The sequence below is a fragment of the Pelodiscus sinensis genome, chromosome 7 (assembly GCF_052426305.1).
Source record: "Pelodiscus sinensis isolate ZL-2025 chromosome 7, ASM5242630v1, whole genome shotgun sequence".
NCBI classification, from domain to species: domain Eukaryota; kingdom Metazoa; phylum Chordata; order Testudines; family Trionychidae; genus Pelodiscus; species Pelodiscus sinensis.
The window spans coordinates 73,953,825-73,964,944 of NC_143058.1; the positions used below are offsets into that span (position 1 = coordinate 73,953,825).

An 11,120-nucleotide genomic window follows, 5' to 3' on the forward strand; every position below is an offset into this window, starting at 1 on the left:
ACATTGGGACGCTCTTAAGCAGAGCAAAATGTGTTGCTTCCTCCCTTGCTTTCCTCTGGCCAAGTTATCCTTTGCAAAATGAAATGGTCGTGTTTCAAGCATCAACTGGGACTTGCCTGGGGGCAGTAGGCGCTTGCCCCTTCTTCTCCTTACACTGATTTTCTGGCTATTTCTGCATTACAGCTTTGGATGAAAACGCAGGCACCCTTTTGTCTTGCCTGCCAAATGAAAATGAACACAAGCAAAGCATGTTGCTGGTCACGTTGTTCAGATAAACCGGAAAAGAACGTGGATGCTTCGCTTCTTCTGAACTTGCTGCCAGATCTCAGTCTCTCATTTCACATCTTGAAACTGTAAGGAAAGAGAGTTCTTTGCAGTTAGTCTTTTATATAATGCTTTTACCTCACTCAAAGGTTTTAAAAGAAGGGTGGCAAAATGAGAGAAAATGGGCCAAATTTTAACCTGGATGCAGAGTAAATCAAATTATTTAGGGCCTGATCCCGCAAAGAATGTGGCTTCCGGAGTCCCATTCAGTTCAATGAGATTACCCGTGTTTAGAGCCCTGAGCGGATACAATGTTTGTATCTGCTTCTGTAGCTGCAAAAATGAGCCACGGATATCAGCATCCACATCTGCAGATACGGATACCCATGGATATAAAGCAGATATCTAAAAATTTGCTGGGTTCTAGATACAAAATCCGCATCCGTATCCACAAAAATGGCCTGCCTACATCCACATCTGCAGATTTGTGGTGCGCTACTCATGTGAGTAAAATGCTTGAGGAGAGCAAGTGTTTGCCCTTAACTTTCAACACGTTCTTTGTTCACTTACTGCTACCAGTTCATTCCAGGGAAAGCAGGCAGGAACTGTCGTCTTCTGTAAAAATATTTGACAAGAAATTTTAATAGAAGTGTATCTGTCTGAGATTGTAAAAAGAATTCTGCTCCTTGTCCGATACCAGCACAGTGGCCAGGATTTTAGAAGATCTGTGTAGGTTGGACATAAGCGTCTTTTAAAAATCTGAGCATAAGTATCATCAGTGGAGTTGCTGGCAGCTGAGAACCGTTGAAAATCTGGAGTAAAATTCTGTGCTGCTTGGAGCACACAAATGGACAGCTTAGGTGAAGTTGCTTCCGTGGCCTCCTAGACTCGTGATTTAAAACTACTTCTGTTTTTGTTAAGAGGACATCCATTAAACATGTCCTGGGTTGATCTCTTATCCCACAGCCATGATTGCATGGGCTGCTTGATGCTTTGCACATCCATACTGAACCATGTATTCTGAACTACTAGTCTTGGTTACAATTTGTGAATGGATCTCAATTTCTATTTAAAACGATTAAAATGTTTTATGCCAAACTGTGCTCGTCTTTGGTTAGCTGTGCATGTTGCTTTGAATAGTCAATTTTAAAGTCAAACTGCTCTGTCCGGATGCAGAGGACATTTGGTGTTTCTCTTTGACAAACGTCTCTCTTACAATCTGGTTGAGAGTGTGAACACTTGTGGCTATAAATTTAAAGGTTGTGTACAGCCATACAGCGGCGACATTTACTCGATAGTCATTGTTCCAGTGAACATTGCCAGCAAAAACCTTACAATGAATCACTCAGATAGCAGGTAAAAAGTTGAGATCTTAATTGATGCCTCTGCAAGAGCATGAATTTCACTCAACTCACAGGCTACACAACCTTATCAATGTATAAGAATATAAATGAAATATTGGGAAATAATTTCTGGCAGAATTTCCCCAGCTCTAGCATTGGCCCATATGGGAAGCTGGATGGGGAGTCCACCCCACACAAGACTGGAAGGGGATAAGGTGTCTAGGGTGACCAATTTTACTACCCAGGCTACACCTGGAGGAGGATCCAAGAAGCAGAGATTAATCAGAGGAGCTCAGTGCAGGTCAACACTACAAAGACAGGTTGATATGATCTACCAAATTTGAGTAACGTTGGTAGCATAACTCAAATAGATGTAGCTAAGATCTACTTACCACAGGGTCTGCACCGTGTGTGTGTGTGTGTGTGTGGTGGGGGTTGACAGAAAAAACTCTCCCAGTGACTCCCCTTAATCTCCTCGTTCTGCTGGAGTACCGGAGTTGACAAGAGAGTGATCGGCGGTCAATTTAGTGGGTCTTAACTAGACTCGCTGAATGGATGGCCGGTGGATCGAAAGCTGCAGTGTCGATCCACCTATAGTGGAGACAAGCACTCAGATGCACAAGAACAGGAGGGTCCTGTATGAAGCTGAGAGCAGCTAGAACCAGCAGGGCAGGGTAGTAGTTTACTCTCACTTCCTGGGAGATGTATCTGGGTTTAGAGCAGTGAATAGCCGCCAGTTACCTGCTGGGAGCAGGGATCTGGGGCTGGCAAAGCCAGAGTGTCAGGGGAGAGCTGGAATGGTAGGGAAAGGCTGTGGGGAAAACCAGCAAAGCATGGGATAGTGCAGTCTTGGCTGCCGAAGAGAGGGTACCTGAACTGGAACCTGGAGTAGAGGATGGGCCTGGGTTCCTCTACCAACAACTAGGGTGCTGCATTGACCAAGCAGCAGAGAATAGATTGCCTGGGACAGTTTGACCTTGAAGAAGAGGCCCAGAGTAATCTGGCCACCAAGTTCCAAATGGGAAGCTGTAGCTCCCGGATGATTGCTTGAGAGACTACCAGAGGAGGGTGCGGCACTTGGAAGGAGCTAATCCCCAGAGCTGCCAGGAAAAGGTGATTTAGTGGCAAGCGGCTCCTGTAACAGAGACTTGACTTGCTAAAAGGGGGGCACTGCCAGGTGTACAAACTTAAACTGAACCGAGGAGACTAGCCTGAGCCTACGTTCTCAGCTGAACTCAAGCAGAGTGCAAGCGCTTTTCATCCTTAGTGACTGGAAACCCTTTCGCTTTCATCTCCATTTGCCGTTTTGTTCCTCAGCGCTCTAGTGCGAAGCAGCAGGGTTTGAAGTTGCCAGCCCCGGCCTTCTTCTCTCTCTTGAGGGATGTTGCAAAACATCCCTGCCAAGGCTGTTTCTGTCTGCTCTCAAGATACTTCAGCCAAGTAAACTTCCTGCTTATAGACACCATAACTGGCCTCACTGCACACAAGCATTGTCAAAGTACAAGCCTTGAAAGGGAGGGTATGCGCCAACCTGTCTCCAGCCAGCCAATGGCATCGCTTTTCCTCCTGGCTTCTCCTCCATCTCAGTTTGGACTATGTCCTGCAAAGTGCTGAATGCTTTCCCCTTCTGCTTTCAACAGTAGCCCTTGCAGGGCTGGGGCTGTAGAGCCTGGCTTTTAATACGTACAGTTTTTACTTATGTGATTTCTCCAAGTGGAGACATTTGTCCATATGAAAGCCAACTCATAAATCAGCAGACGGTGACAGGTATTAGGTGGTAAAGCAAATATGTTCTTTTGTTAAACGAATTATTTGAGAATTAATACACGCTGTTATGAAATAAAAGGGCTCCATGTGTCAGCTACGCACTCAGCGCAGAAATTGGGAAGAAGTGGACTGTGTGCATCTGCTGTCGTCTGGCAGAATGGAGTTTTCACCTTTCCAATGGGAATTTAGCAGCCACTTTCATGTAGAGTGTCAGAGGCAGTCTGCCTGGGGTCCCAAATGCTCAGGAGAGGGAAGGGGAGAGAGAGAATTGTGTAACTGACAAAGGGAGATCAGAACCCACCACTTCACAGGGCTAATGGAACAAAAGTGGCTAGACTTTCAGGAAATACACATGTAAAGTTAGGTTTAATAAAACAGTGTGGAGAGTGAATGCAAGCAAAGGCATTTTTTAAAAAGGGTAGACCAGTCAGCCTCACCTCAGTCCCTGGAAAAAGTGATGCACAGGGGCATCTTCAGAGCCAATGCATGATCCCTGGGAAATATCACACTAAGACTTGAGGAAGAGGGGGAGGTCCTGGATGATTGGAAAAAGGCAAATGTAGTGCCCATCTTTATGAAAGGGAAGAACGACAATCCAGGGAACTACAGACCAGTCAGCCTTACCTCAGTCCCCAGAAAAATCATGGAGGAAATTCTCAAGGAATCCACCCTGAAGCAGTTGGAAGAGAGAAAAGTAATCAGGAATAGTCAAATGGATTCATCAAGAGCAAAGATGGGGAAGGTGGTGGACATGATAAACCTTGACTTTAGCAAAGCTTTTGAGATGGTCTCCCACAGTATTCTTTCCTTAAGTTTAGGAAGTATGGCTTGGATGAATGGACTGTAAAGTGGGTAGAAAGCTGACTAGATTGTCGGGCCCAACGGGTAGTGATCAACGGCTGAGAGTCTGATTGGTAGTTGGTATTAAGTAGAGTGCCCCAAGGATCAGTTCTAAGGCTGGTTTTGTTCAGCATCTTCATGAATGACCTGGATGAGGGATGGATTGCACCTTCAGAAAATTCAAGGATGACTAATGTAGAAGGAGAGGTAGATATGTTGTAGGGTAGGGATAGGGTCCAGAATGACCTAGACAAATTGGAGGATTGGGCCAAAAGAAATCTGATAAGATTCAGCAAGGACAAGTACAGAGTCCTGCACTTGGGATGGAAGGATCCTTAGCATTGTTATAGGCTGGGGACCGACTGGCTAAGTAGCAGTTCAGCAGAAAAGGACTTGGGGATTACAGTGGATGAGATGCTGGATATGAGTCAACAATGTGCCCTTGTAGCCAAGAAAACTAATAGATTATTAGGGTGAATTAGGATGAACATTGCTAGGAGAACTAGGCTATGTCTAGACTGCAAGCCTCTTTCGAAAGAGGCTTTTTCGAAAGATACTTTCGAAAAAGCTTCTTTCGAAAAAGAGTGTCTAGACTGCAAGCAGTACTTTCGAAAAAGCAAGCCGCTTTTTCGAAAGAGAGCACCCAGGCAGTCTGGATGCTCTCTTTTGAAAAAGCCCTGTTTGCATTCAAGAACGCCTTTTTTCGAAAGAGCACTTTTGAAAAAAGGCGTTCTTCCTCGTGAAATGAGGTTTTCCGCCGTCGAAAGAAAAGCCGCGTTCTTTCGATTTAATTTCGAAAGAACGCAACTGTAGTCTGGACGCAGGTGAAGTTTTTTCGAAAAAAGGCTACTTTTTTCGAAAAAAACCCTGCAGTCTAGACACAGCCCTAGAGAAGTGATTATTCCCCTTTATTTGGCACTGATGAGGCCACATCTGAAGTATTGCATCCAATTCTGTGGCCCCCAGTACATAAAGGATGTGGATGGATGCATTGGAGAGGGTCCAGTGAAGGGAAACAAAAATGATGAGGGGGTTGGAGCACATGACCTATAATGAGTGGGTGAAGGATTTGGGCTTGTTTAGTCTGCAGAAGAGAAGAGGGAGGGGGGATTTGATAGCAGCCTTTAACTTCCTGAAGGGAGGTTCCAAAGAGGATGGAGAAAGACTGTTCTCAGTAGTGATGGATGGCAGAACAAGGAGCAATGGTCTCAAGTTGTGGTGGGAGAGGTCCAGGTTGGATATTAGGAAAAACTATTTCACCAGAAGGGTGGTGAAGCACTGGAATGGGTTCCCTAGGGACGTGGTGGAATTTCCATCCCTAGAAGTTTTTAAGTCCTGGCTTGACAAACCCTGGCTGGGGTGATTTAGTTGGGGTTGGTCCTGCCTAGAGCAGGGGGTTGGACTCGATGACCTTCTGAGGTCTCTTCCATCCCTAGGATTCTATGATTCTATGACGTGGGAAAGGGTTACAGGCAGACTGGAGTGGTTTTTGTTCTGATTTCAAAATGTTAAAACCCTGATAGTTTCTCTCCCTGTGATACTAACATGTCTAATTCTTGAAATGGAAAGATTTAAATAACCCCATTCTCCTCTTTGCAGCTCATGTTTCTTGTTTCCTTTTGGTAATTTCTCTCAGTTTGGCAATGCATATATGGTCAACTGCATCTGCTATTGACATCAGTGGAAAGACTGCCATTGGGAGCTGTACCCATAGCATAGGCTGCTGCAGTAGAGCTTGCTCGTCTGGTAATAGAGATTCCCATCCCCTGAGAGCCTCTGCAGCTTCAGAAGGTCAAAACCCTGCAGGAACATTGGGTCTGTGCAGGCTTTGTCACGTAGACCAATCGGTCCCTCAGCCCTCACAGAGAGTGTGCCAATCAAAGTGCATCCTTCGTGCAGTTCTGGCACCCGACACTCAATCAACACGGCACACTGCAGCCCAGAACCCATGAGCAATCTGCCAGCCTCAGCCTCCCAAGTAGGTGGGAATCACAGGTGCTTGCCACCATGCCTGTGCTATATAGACTTTGTATTGATCTTTATTACGAGTTTCTTAATATCCTCTATAATAAAATGCATCCTTTCCCTACACCGATATAGCCCCACTTGCTGCGTCCTGTCATGTGGAAATGACCCTTTTCATGTCCTAACAGAAAAAACATTGTTTACCTTTAATTCCTCGTAGTTGTCAGTGAGGCGCATCGAAAAGTGCAGCTGTCCCGAGTACGGTGTCTTCTGGTTTCAAAGCTAGTGGCAGAGACTCCGTTTCCTGCAGGACCAGAAGGAGACCAATCACCTTGCAGCAGGACTTGTATTGGTCTGTACTACCTGTGCTAATTGGTGTTACATAAAATCCTGCTCTTCAGGGGAGACCAGACCTTGTCACCAGCCTCTTCTCAAGATGGAGCTAAGATCACACCAGTCTCTGAGCTCATGATCTACCATGAGCTACTCCCCCACCCTTCTAAAGAATCCACCTCTCTAATCAACTTGTGACAAGTAGAGGGATCCAATAAATCCTGCCCCCCCTCAAGCTTAAATCCTCCTTGTTTTCTCAGGGAAATCGCCTGTCCCTGTCCCTGTCCCTGTCCCTGTCCCAAAGATATGTTTTCCCCATCACCTGTCCCCTATGTGCTATGGAGGATGCAGAGGGCTAACTGAGGTTCCTGCTGAGTCCCCTTTGCACTTGAGAGCTGGGACTGGCCTTTGTACTGAGCATTCTCAAATGATTCTTAATGGACTTGTAATAAACACGATACATCTAGTTTTAGAAAACTAGAATGAGCCCAGCTGCATTTTCACCTTGCACTGTAATGTGGTTTTCATAAACAGGGCTTTTGTTCTTATTCTATCAACAGTGATGTAGCACTTCAGCACCAGACTTCTCTGCGCCACCGCTGCTGTCCAATGCCTCACTTCCAAGAGAAGCGCTGTAATTAAAGTTACCGGGCAAAGTCTTTAATCGTGAGCTGAAGATTAACACCACGTAGGTAGGTCCTGCATTGCCCTTTGAAGGTTAAACCGCACTTGGTTTTTGTGCAGTGTAATTTTCATGGTACACCAGCTGCCATTTGATTACTATTGAATCCATCATTAAAACTCACAAGGTAGGAGATGAATTCAAGCTGTGGTTATGACAATGCATTATGATCATGGAGGGAGCAAGGCTTGAGGCAAGCCAACCTCAACCTATTTAAATATTTCCAAGATTAATCATGAGACACTATTTGTTTCAATCACTATAAAAGGGTCTATGCATCTGCTGAGGAATTTGCCCAGGAATTGGTTCTCAGCCCAGTAAATACTAAGGCATTAGTGAGTGCAGTTAAATTGGCATTCTGATGAATAAGCCAAGCCCACAGTCACACAAGCCTGTAGTAAACCTGAATGGATGATTTATGACCTACAAGCTCTCATGCCTTTGGAGCATCTAAGGAAGTAAGATGCTGCCAGTGGAAAAAAAAATATCTCCAGCCCAAATAGCTGAGTTTTACAGCAGCAGCCTTTACACTGTCTGTAGCTGTTATGGTGGCAGATTTCTCTCTGCAGTGGTGGGCAGTATTGAGGGATTCAAAAGTCAGGGCTGCCGGGCAGAAGAATTACTTCACTGAAATAGGGGTCCCTCTTCCTGTGAGATCCAGCTCACTGGCTCGTGTCCCTGTAGGCCGCCACCAGCAGCAGTGCAGCTGGAAGAGAGGCGATACCATACTACACCACCCTTCCTTCTGTGCTGCTGCTGGCAGTGGCGTTGACTTCCGAGCTGGCTCTTCTCCCAGTAACAGCCACTCTCCAGCCCCTCCATGTGGAAAGCAGCACTGCCCCCAGCAGCGCTGCAGAAGGAGGGGTGTCAGTAGCAGACCATGCTGCATGCCCCCTGCGTTGCTGCTGGAGGCGGGGTTGCCACCGAAGCCAAGTACCTGACTAGCTGCCACCAATTCCCGACAACACCCCATAGAAGGCAAGGCCACTGCCGGTGGTAGCACGCAAGGAAAGGAGGCAGATGGAAAGTGGAGATGGTGCATCAGCAGGACGCTGCTGTCCTCCTGTCTCAAGGGAACAAGGGTGTGTCAGAGACGTGGATTCCCCCAGGACACCCTGGGACAGACTTGTCTTCCTCTCGGGACCACCAGTATCAGACTCCCCACCCCATGTCGGAGGCGCTCCTGCCTCCATTTCCTTCATTTGCCTCTGACAGCTGTTCCTTAGCAGCTTCTCATTGTCAGATTTCTCTGTCTGTTTTGGGAGGCTGGGTTCTTCCATCCCCATTGGGTTGCATCTCTGACCCCACAGAATAGCAGAGCTCCTTACAATGGGTAAAGTATCCTCGGTGCCTGGGGAAGGGGCTTGATTCTAAATGGTGTAGAGGGGGAGGAGAGAAACAGACTCGTCCTCCAACTGGGGCCAATCTCAGCGTATTTGGAAAGTTTCAAGAGGGTGCCCATGGCAGACAGTCTCAGAGGGAAGGTGGATCGTTTCTTCAGGGGTCCCGTTGCCTGACTTCTGCAGTGTGGCTTTTCTACTGGGTCCCATTTTCTCACTCTGGCATAGCAGCAGTTTTGTAGACCTGGTAAATCGCTCCCTGGCCAGCCAGTCAGTCCTTGACTGGGTCCCTGATGGACAGTTGTAGCTAAGCCTGGCACACCTGGACCTGATGCAGACGTTGACAAAAACTGGGGAAAGCGGCAGGACAGGAAAAATAGAGCAGTGTGCATGCTGTAGAAATGAGCCTGCGCCCCTCCCTGGGACTGAGACATTGTGCTTAAGGTGGATCTGATTCATTGATCATGGGGCTTGAGAAAGGGATTGTCATCGATTGTCTTTGTCTCTCTGGACTGGGACAATGTTCACTGTCTGGGCTGGTTCCATCCTTTCTGAACTCCTGATTCACCAACAGCTCATCGGGACGCAGACAGACTCCCCCTTGCCTGTTGTTGGCTTGAAAGCCCTGGGTCAGAGGAAGGGAATGACTGTGAGGACATGGAATCTGCATGCCAGAAAGAGAGAAGAGCTGATTCCCTTTGGGCCGCCTAGTTCTCTAGGAAGGAGTCTATGACTCTTCTGTTGGGCATGGGGCGGGGGATTTCAGGCTCTCACTGCCAAAGCCAGCCAGGGCCCTGAACTGATGTTCTAGCTCCTTCCCCCGTGTCTAAAGGAGGAAGGACCCAACATAGCACTGCCCCAAATGCCCTGACCAAGGGTGGCCCACTGGGGTTCAGTCTAGGAGAACAGGCTGGGAAATGGATTTCCAGTCTCTCCTTTCTAGTTCTCCCAAGTGCTAAAGTAAAACTGCCCCCTGCCCTTCCTGACCACACTCACCTCCAAGATATACTAGAGCCTCTTTATGGCTGGAGACTTTGCCAGCAACTCCTCCTTGTCAATAGCCCCCTGCTCAACCAATCAGCCTCAAGACTCTGAGAAATGGGAGGCTGAGAGATCTCAGCAGATGCCCCAGGTCATCACAAGAAAGGATCAGTCTCAGAGCACTATTCCAGCCCCACCTCTGTGAGATGGCCTTCCACAAAGCCATAAGGATGAGGGGTGTCTCTGACATTGCACCTCTGTCCTCCTGATGTCAGGGTCCCTCTGTGAGGTCACCAGCTTCCCACCACCTTTCTCCAATAAGCCTTTGTGATGTCACTGCTGCACTTACCTCTCCCTTGCAAAGCTGATGCCCTGCCCCTAGCAGCTCCTTGGGACTCATTGATTTATCAGGATAAAGTGACTCAAATGAGCTACAGACGGACAATTGTTCATAGGCATGACTCAGCAAGCATTTGAGAAGAATGGGCATATTAGAGAGAAGCAGGAACTACGAGAGACGATAATTGCAGAGAAGCAGCACAAACAATCTAATAGATGATTGCTTGTGACTTGTGTGGTCTTCCCTGTCAATAGCCTCCTGCTTGGCCAATCAGCATTGGGACTTTGGGAGCTGGGAGGTGGATGGGGACTCAGCAGAACGTTCACCACTGGAGGAGATCAGTCTCCGATCACTATTCCAGCCCCACTTCTTTATGACAGCAACCCCCCTTCTTGGGGGAGGCTGGGAGGAAAGGAAAAGGGAGAAAAGAAGCAGGAGAAGAGAAAGAGGGAGGGAAGGGGGAAAAGGGAAGCCTAACAGGACAAACCTCTGGTGCCCCCAGTGATTCTAAGGGACAAAGTCCTTGGTAGGAAATCAAATCACCTTGATGTACTGATTTCTATGCCTAGAATTCAGCTGGTACCAGGTGGCTCAGACTGAACAGGTTCCAAACCTTTCTGAGATTCTTACCTTCTAAGCAGGGACTACAAATCAGTAGCGAGCAAAGAGAAAACTTTGACACGGTTCGTCCTTGTGCTCACGTACATTAATCCTCGTTCTCCGTCCTCAAGGAGAGAGACCTTCAGAAGGAGCCTTGCTGCTGCAAAGCCACAGGAGTCTCTGAGTTTGCCCCTGCCTGGCAGCTCTTTCCTGCCTGGCTGATGTCAGAATCTCTGTATGAGGTCACCGCCTTCCCACCACTGTCCCCCAATAGGCTGAGATCCTGCAACAGGCCTTTGTGATGTCACTGCCACACCCACTCCCTTTTAAGGCTGGGTCCTGACCCTGGGCTAGCCTCTTTGGATGTCTGAGCGGTTTCCCCTGACTCATTCCACTTTCTTTAGCCCTCATTGGGCTCTTTGCTGCTCCATTTTCAATTTTTCAACATCTTTTAAAAAACGTGGCCCCTAAAACAGGCTGCAATATCCAATCTCAGTCTCACAGGAGCCTCCTTGCCCTACTCATTCCTCTGCTTATATGGCTTTAGCCATATTCACCCCAGCATCACGGCTGGGAGTTCCTGTTGCCCAGCATGACCCCTAAATCCATCTCCGAGACACTGCTTGCCTGGGTACAGTTCCTCATCCCGGGGGCAGGGCCTGCAT

General features: G+C 47.6%; 1 long non-coding RNA gene across 2 annotated transcripts; it reads right to left on the reverse strand.

Annotated features, from left to right (window-relative positions):
- Positions 1–251: 251 nt before the first annotated feature.
- LOC112544927 (uncharacterized) lies at positions 252–10,623 on the reverse strand. 2 transcript variants are annotated; one of them, XR_003088307.3, is made up of 4 exons: positions 10,486–10,623; positions 7,017–7,144; positions 6,384–6,483; positions 252–351 (listed from the first exon to the last, which is right to left on the reverse strand). It is a non-coding gene; the product is annotated as an uncharacterized LOC112544927 (long non-coding RNA). The 2 variants fall into 2 exon arrangements; XR_003088306.3 differs by lacking the exon at positions 10,486–10,623 and adding an exon at positions 9,531–9,578.
- Between the last annotated feature and the right edge of the window lie 497 nt (positions 10,624–11,120).